The sequence below is a fragment of the Mya arenaria genome, chromosome 13, assembly GCF_026914265.1.
Source record: "Mya arenaria isolate MELC-2E11 chromosome 13, ASM2691426v1".
Lineage (NCBI taxonomy): Eukaryota > Metazoa > Mollusca > Bivalvia > Myida > Myidae > Mya > Mya arenaria.
Window position 1 is genome coordinate 8,101,596 of NC_069134.1, and position 7,803 is coordinate 8,109,398.

Consider the following 7,803-nt stretch of genomic DNA (forward strand, 5'->3'; position numbering starts at 1 on the left):
TACATCGTGACGACATACGAGGCGTCGGGCGCGCGCGTTACATCGTGGCTGACGACATACGAGGCGTCGACTGCGCGCGATACATCGTGGCTGACGACATACTAGGCGTCTTCTGCGCGCGTTACATCGTGACGACATACGAGGCGTCGTCCGCGCGCGTTACATCGTGGCTGACGACATACGAGGCGTCGACTGCGCGCGTTGCATCGTAGCTGACGATATACGAGGCGTCTTCTGTGCGCGATACATAGTGGCTGACGACAAACAAGGCGTCGTCAACGCTCGTTACATCGTGAGGCGTCTTCTGCACGCGTTACATCGTGGCTGACGACATACAAGGCGTCGTCAACGCTCGTTACATCGTGTGGCGTCTTCTGCACGCGTTACATCGTGGCTGACGACATACAAGGCGTCGTCAACGCTCGTTACATCGTGAGGCGTCTTCTGCTCGCGTTACATCGTGGCTGACGACATACGAGGCGAATTAACATGGGTACTTAAGTCTACTCTTAAGTGCTTATCAAAAATCAAATCTTACATTTTCACATCACATGTTTTCATGTACATGTACTTTTAAAAGAGTGTTTTTTGTGTATGAATTTCGCTATCAAACTTATACGCAATTTTATGAAAATGAAACAATTGAAAAAAGAAACTGATTTTTTTATCAATTTCAAAAGGTTTTTAAACGTTTTAGTCCTAGCTATTATATTATAGGTCAATTGCCTAACTAAACGCGACGTTGCTATAGTGATGTTGTGATGCTATAGTGATGCTGTGATGCTATAGTGATGATTTGATGCTATAGTGATGCTGTGATGCTATAGTGATGTTGTGATGCCATAGTGATGCTGTAATGCTATAGTGAATCTATAGTGATGTTGGGATGCCATAGTGATGCTGTGATGCTATAGTGATGCTGTTATGCTATAGTGATGTTGTGATGCTATAGTGATGCTGTGATGCTATAGTGATGCTGTGATGCTTTAGTGATTTTGTGATGCTATATTGAATCTATAGTGATGCTGTGATGCTATAGTGATGCTGTTATGCTATAGTGAATCTATAGTGATGCTGTGATGCTATAGTGAATCTATAGTGATGCTGTTATGCTATAGGGATGCTATAGTGATGCTGTGATGCTATAGTGATGCTGTGATGCTATAGTGATTCTGTTATGCTATAGTGAATCTATAGTGATGCTGTGATGCTATAGTGAATCTATAGTGATTCTGTGATGATATGGTGATGCTGTTATGCTATAGTGATGCTATGGTGATGCTGTTATGCTATAGTGATGCTATAGTGATGCTGTGATGCTATAGTGATGCTATAGTGATGCTGTGATGCTATAGTGATGCTATAGTGATGCTGTGATGCTATAGTGATGCTGTGATGCTATAGTGATGCTATAGTGATGCTGTGATGCTATAGTGATGCTGAATGTAGATGCATATTGATCCCATATGGTATGGTGCCATATCAAAGGTTGTTGTTTTCAGAATATGTAAAAATAGACGACCGATAACCAAACACTGTAGATGGATGGTCTTGCTATTTATTTCAACTGAAATCGGACGAGAAACGACATATTATATAGTTTGTAATATATTTTTATTTTATTTCTATAAATATCAAACTCTTTGAAATACTACACAAATAATGCGGAGTCACCAAGCGTGAAGAAGTCATATACTTGTACATACTAGGAACCGTCAGACAGGTTTTTGGAACGTCAGCGTGATTTAAAAAATATTGATAAATTGATACAAATTAATGCATTCAACATTTGTAAAACAATTAAATAAGAAAAACGCTTTATTGACGATTATATACTAAGAACATATTGTTTATCATTTATGAGTATATTACATTAAAAGCAGTCTTTCTACCAGGAACGATGTTTCTTCGTTTTCCTCGGTGTTCTCCTAGCTCTCGGCTGAAGCCCGCTCATAATGGCCGGGGTGGACTTGAGCAGGCAAAACGTGACGAACGCCAGACGGATACAGTTCATCAAGAACACATAACCGCGCTGTTCCGGGGAGTCATACGTTACGTCGGCAGAAAACACGTATCGTCTTAGGGTCGTGTACAACCGAAATATAACGATGTCTGCGAAGAACATTTGAAAGACTGCGATGCAAGAGTCTCTGATGAGTTTAATCGTCAAAAGTCGATAGAGCGCTGGTAAGCAGATGAGCGCCCAGAAGCTGTAGCAGAAGACCAGCACGAATGTATCTGCGAGCTGGCCAAGGTCTCGGCTGGTAATGGAGGACGCTACCACGCCCAAGATAAAGGAACACAGAACCCTCTCCCATCGCCGCAGGTGACGCAGGTAGGACACTGTCGTCTGTATCCAGGTTGGTGTCTCAAAGAAAGAACTGTCATTCATTTTGAACGGCGTATTCTCTTCATTCAATCGGAAAATGGATTGACGTTTGGAAGGTATCACTTGTCATTAATTATGACGTCATTTCCGGCGTTGAATAAGTAGCGCCATTCTGGAGCCGCCAGAAAAAAAACGTATGGAGTACACTATTACGCATTTGTCATTTGTTTACCATTTCTTATATATTGTAACATGTTTGTCATTTTAGCGTGTTATTGCTCATTATGTTAATTTCGTTGTTATTGATAAGTTTATTTTATGTATTTTGTTCTTTGTTTTAACTCAAATCGGAACGTAAAAGGAACTTGATCGCAAGGATATTGCAAGTACTTTTGTAAAATTATTTCGAGTACATTTTTCATTATTCTAGGCTGCATCAAATGTTTTTGAATGAATAATTTTTGGATGACCGAAATACATTTATGTGTTTATCGGATGCCCTAAGCGACTTCGGTGCGTTTCATCGTATGACTGATATATAAACTTTCTGAAATATTTATCTCTGGAATTGGAAATATGCTTCACCATAATTAAGCATGACATTAGTACTTTCATTGTAGCAATGGCAATCGCATAAGTTCAATGTGTCACAATTGCTCAACAGACAATAATAGCGCTAAATTAGTGCTTCACAGTGGAATAATAGACAAGAGCAAAGAGATCACTAATGAGCCATTATTCCGTAAATGTTGAATTGCAAATTATTGACGCTAGTCTCAGAGATGATCATTCCCGTTAACTACAGGGACCTTTTGTGATAACAATGCCGCCAGCCATTACTGGTCATTTACATGTCACGGTTGGCATTGCAATTGTCCGATTGGATTTTATGCAGACACCCGCATTGTGACACCATAAATAACAGAGTCGCTGGATCCTAGATCTGTATTTACAACAGTGTGGCTTAAGCGAATATTATACAGGTATGTATTATACAATTAATGTTGTTGGTGGTGTTTAAAGATTGCTTATTATATAAACAATTATGTTTGTACGGATAGCCTGCACAATATGGTGACATAACTAAGTATTGACGTTATTTTGTAAAATGAATATGCAGTTATTTTGGTGTAGTTCGTTCAACTAGTATCCGAAAACCTATAGAGCAGCTAAACAACTTTACACAGGGTATACATAGCTGCATTTTTGTTTGTGTTCGTCCGACTTAGTGCAGGTGGCTCCAGTTCCCTAAAAATGTGGCCTGAATAAGCCCATATGTGGCAGAATCAGTCAGGGGATAGTGACAAACACACTTGATATGCTTATATACGTATAATGTTAACACTTGTGTAAGAAGATTTTATTTACCACTTCTGAACGATACTGTCACCGAACGGATGGATATATCTTTGACACATTAAGTCAGCAGCTGATATCTTTAAGCTTTTATGACAATGAATTATTTCCTCAATCGATAAAGATAAACTATGAACAGTTCGTTAATTCATTAGAATAACCCTGTATTTATTCTAAGCAAATCTATTTCTTTTGCAAGTCATGTTAAAGGTGGTATCATTGGGCTATATATTTTACATGATACTTAATTTAGGGTATTCGGCCAACAGATATGCTAGTTTCATAATTGTTCACTTATCCATAATGTTACATTTAAATGACTAATGACCCACTATAAATTGATACCATCTGAACGGGTATTGCATTGTAAAATAAATGATCGACAATACAGTGTATTATTCATACATATTAAAATATATTGTATAAATTAAGAAATAATGTGACTGCGCATATGCGTCATTTTTCTATGGAAACGATAAGCTGGCACTCAATCGTTTGATGACAATTCAACTGTATAACATAATTTTTGTGTCCCTTTCTCAATATCGGCGCAATGTTGAACAGTCATAATAACGTATTACAGAGATGTATAAACAATTACGTTGGAGAAAAGCTAATGCATTAGACTTAAAATGCTGAATATTTTATTCTTCAGATTTCACAATGCAGCGTGTGTTGGCAACCGTAGTCGCAACATTTTGCTTTGTACTGACACTAAGCGATGGTATTGAAGGTGTTCCGATGCAAGCTTTCCCGCCAAAATACCCGCGGATGCTTGAAAACGAGGCTGACGTAATGAATCTTCTCAAGCGGCACCCTCCCAAGTTTCTGTCCGCTAAAAGCATTGGCAGTAACATTCAGCTGCCAAGAACAGAAAGCAGCGCCTCGAGATTCGGTGGACTGTTTTTCACCGGCGGAAGCCATACCCCTAATGAGGAGTTATGCGACACTTGCTACCACTTCAACATCGATAATTGTGATCTGGGGTGCATTTCGTCAGAGAACAGCGATCTGCGATTTCAGTCCTGCCTGGAGACATGCGCACAGCAATTCAGGGATTGCTACCTCGAAGATTGTCTCAATGGAACATCATGAGTGTAGGGCGGGAACAATTTTGTCTTGTTGAAACAATTATATTATAAATAGACCACTGAGCTATCCAATTTTTGTTAGTGATTTTTAAAGAACGGAACACTAATGAATTTTGCCTTCTTTTAAATTCGTGTGTAAGAAATTGACATGCCGTCGAATAACGCTGAATTAAATATTCAGGGAGGTTCGGCGTCATGCCAAGAATCCTCATAGATATTATAAAATATTACTTATATCGAACAAGAAAGTGTGTGTTTTTTATGAGTAAAACTCGTTCCGTTTACACAAAAGTGTACATGGTGTGTAGCATGATGGTTTCAAAACAATTGCGAGTACATTGTGGGATATCATTTTTTAAATACAAGTAGTGACCATCACATTGCTCGTAACCAATGTTATTCTTAACTCTGTTTTTGAGTAAAATGTGTATTATCATTATCCTTGACACCAATTACCCAAATAAAATCCTTAAGTACAATTTCACATTGATTTGTTATAAACCAAGTTTCATTGCTATGATTTATTGCAAACAGCAACCTTGACCTTTCTTCACCCTCACTCTTCAGAATCAAAAAGTGATTGAAAGTTACGTCTTAATATAAGCTTGCGACACAAAAATAATAATTAATCATCAACTCTTAACTACAGTTATTGAACAGAAATCACCGCAACTAACCCTACCAACTTAAAACAGCACCCTCAATCACTTGATAACATCGGGTGTGTCCATATAGTTGCTTCAAAGAACGTAGACCCTGACTCTCAGTAAAGTGACCGTTTCCGGAGGTACATGGTTATTTTCAAGACTCTAATGTCGATAAAATATCTCATGGAGATAATGTTTAATATACCCAGCTATAATTAGATTACTGTATCTTGTATCTTGACGTCCGAGTCCAGCCTAAGAATCGACAATGCCTTGTTTTAGGGATTTTAGGGAAGAGTTGTTCTTTAATGACTGTTGCCTTGAAACTTAAATGACTTTATGCAATGTTCAGCGATAATCAAAACAGAAGTCGCCATATGGGAACCTTTTCATCCTCTATCAACGTCATTTCCGGTAAGGGGAGTAACTCTACAGCGCAACATTATCGATTAATTGGAAAGAGTGTATATAATGGAAGTCATGTTCCGTATCGTTAAAGGTCAGGGTTGCCATGGTAACGTAGCAGTCATTCAACTTCTCATGGTTAATCTTTATAGTTAACCGAATGACAGTGCCGGTCGACGATTTCTTATGCGCATTGAGCATGTTTCCTAAATTACTTGTATACTGAAATTTGATTTTCATTGGCAGAATGGAAATAGGTGTTCGTCGTATACGAGTGCTCTTCTTTGATCGTATCATTGAAACGAAATATTACCAAAATGAGTTTTATACATGTTTTATGGTTCCAGAGAATAAGCGTACGTAGTGCGGTGAAATGAGTTTCACGAAGGTTTTTGCGTGAAATATTTTGTTTGATAGATAAATATGTTTGATGATGATATTAAATGATGATCTAGCACAATGTGAACATAACTGATGTTTGGTAGTGCTGATGAAGAACCGGGCGAACCAGGTGGGATATTGCTCAATCACTTTCGAAATCAGGTGTAGCATGCTTAACCACTTATCTGCCTTGCCTAAACATATACAAACCCATCAACAATATTCTATATGAACCTCAACAATAATTGTCAACCGCCCGCGATGACATGATGTGGTCCAAGAAAGCGGTGTTTATCAGGGACCACAGAAACAACTGTCACCCGACCATCGGCACGATGCGGTCCAAGAAAGTGATGTTCTTCCTGGACCTCAACAACTGTCACCCGACCATCGGCACGATGCGGTCCAAGAAGGTGATGTTTCTCCAGGACTTCAACAACAGTTGTTACCCGCCCGCTGCACGACGCGGTCCAAGAAAGTGCTGTTCAGGACGCCCGCTGCACGACGCGGTCCAAGAAGGTGATGTTCCTCCTGGACCTCAACAACAGTTGTCACCCGCCCGCTGCACGACGCGGTCCAAGAAAGTGCTGTCCAGGACGCCCGCTGCACGACGCGGTCCAAGAAGGTGATGTTCCTCCTGGACCTCAACAACAGTTGTAAGCCGCCCGCTGCACGAAGCGGTCCAAGAAAGTGCTGTCCAGGACGCCCGCTGCACGACGCGGTCCAAGAAAGTGCTGTCCAGGACGCCCGCTGCACGACGCGGTCCAGGAAAGTGCTGTCCAGGACGCCTGCTGCACGACGCGGTCCAAGAAGGTGATGTTCCTCCTGGGCCTCAACAACTGTTGCCACTCACCCGTCTGAAAGACGCGGTCGAAGAAAGTGTTATAACTCCTGGACCTCAACAACAGTTGTCACCCGCTAGGCCGCCAACTTCACGCCGCTAGACCGCCAGCTTCACGTACATATGAAAATAGATATCTTTAATGAGTCCGTTTTTTTAATGAAGTAATTAAAGTCAGCACTATACATGTTTACAAACGCGAACCTGTATAACAACCGAAACAATATAAAAAAGTGGCAGAAAAGAGACAGAAAAGGGAAAGAAATACTAATGCACTATTATTTCACATAACGCTAATCCTTTTTTAAATATTTATTTTGTTTTGTAAAAGTATGAGAATATTTAGAATGTTCGTCGATCACTTACCATGTTATTGTTTTCCTTTTGTGTATATACTATATAACGATAAGCTGTTTATGCTTAAGTTCAATAAACATTTTGTTCTGTTCTGTTCTGTTCTGTATGATTTATATACTGCACATCCAAAGTGAGCTGGTAATATATTAATATCATAAATTTCTTGCATGTTTCTGTAATTAGTGTTTCAATATATTTAAGTGATTACAGCATGATTAAAGATACAAATGTGGTAAATCTTTCGACACCAGCACATGGGGTGAGCACTGATAATGTAACACTGTGCGCATGAATGCAGGGAAATATTGTTTTGTCTAGATAACCCAGCTTTAGTTGTCGGTCATAACAGCCATTAGTGACAACACGTTGGGTGAATGCAAAATACAGTATTTGTTT

General features: G+C 39.6%; 1 long non-coding RNA gene across 1 annotated transcript; it reads left to right on the forward strand.

The window, feature by feature from the left end:
• Positions 1–2,972: 2,972 nt before the first annotated feature.
• Positions 2,973–5,260, forward strand: LOC128214677 (uncharacterized). The gene is made up of 2 exons (XR_008257957.1): positions 2,973–3,312; positions 4,341–5,260. It is a non-coding gene; the product is annotated as an uncharacterized LOC128214677 (long non-coding RNA).
• The last annotated feature ends 2,543 nt before the right edge of the window (positions 5,261–7,803 follow it).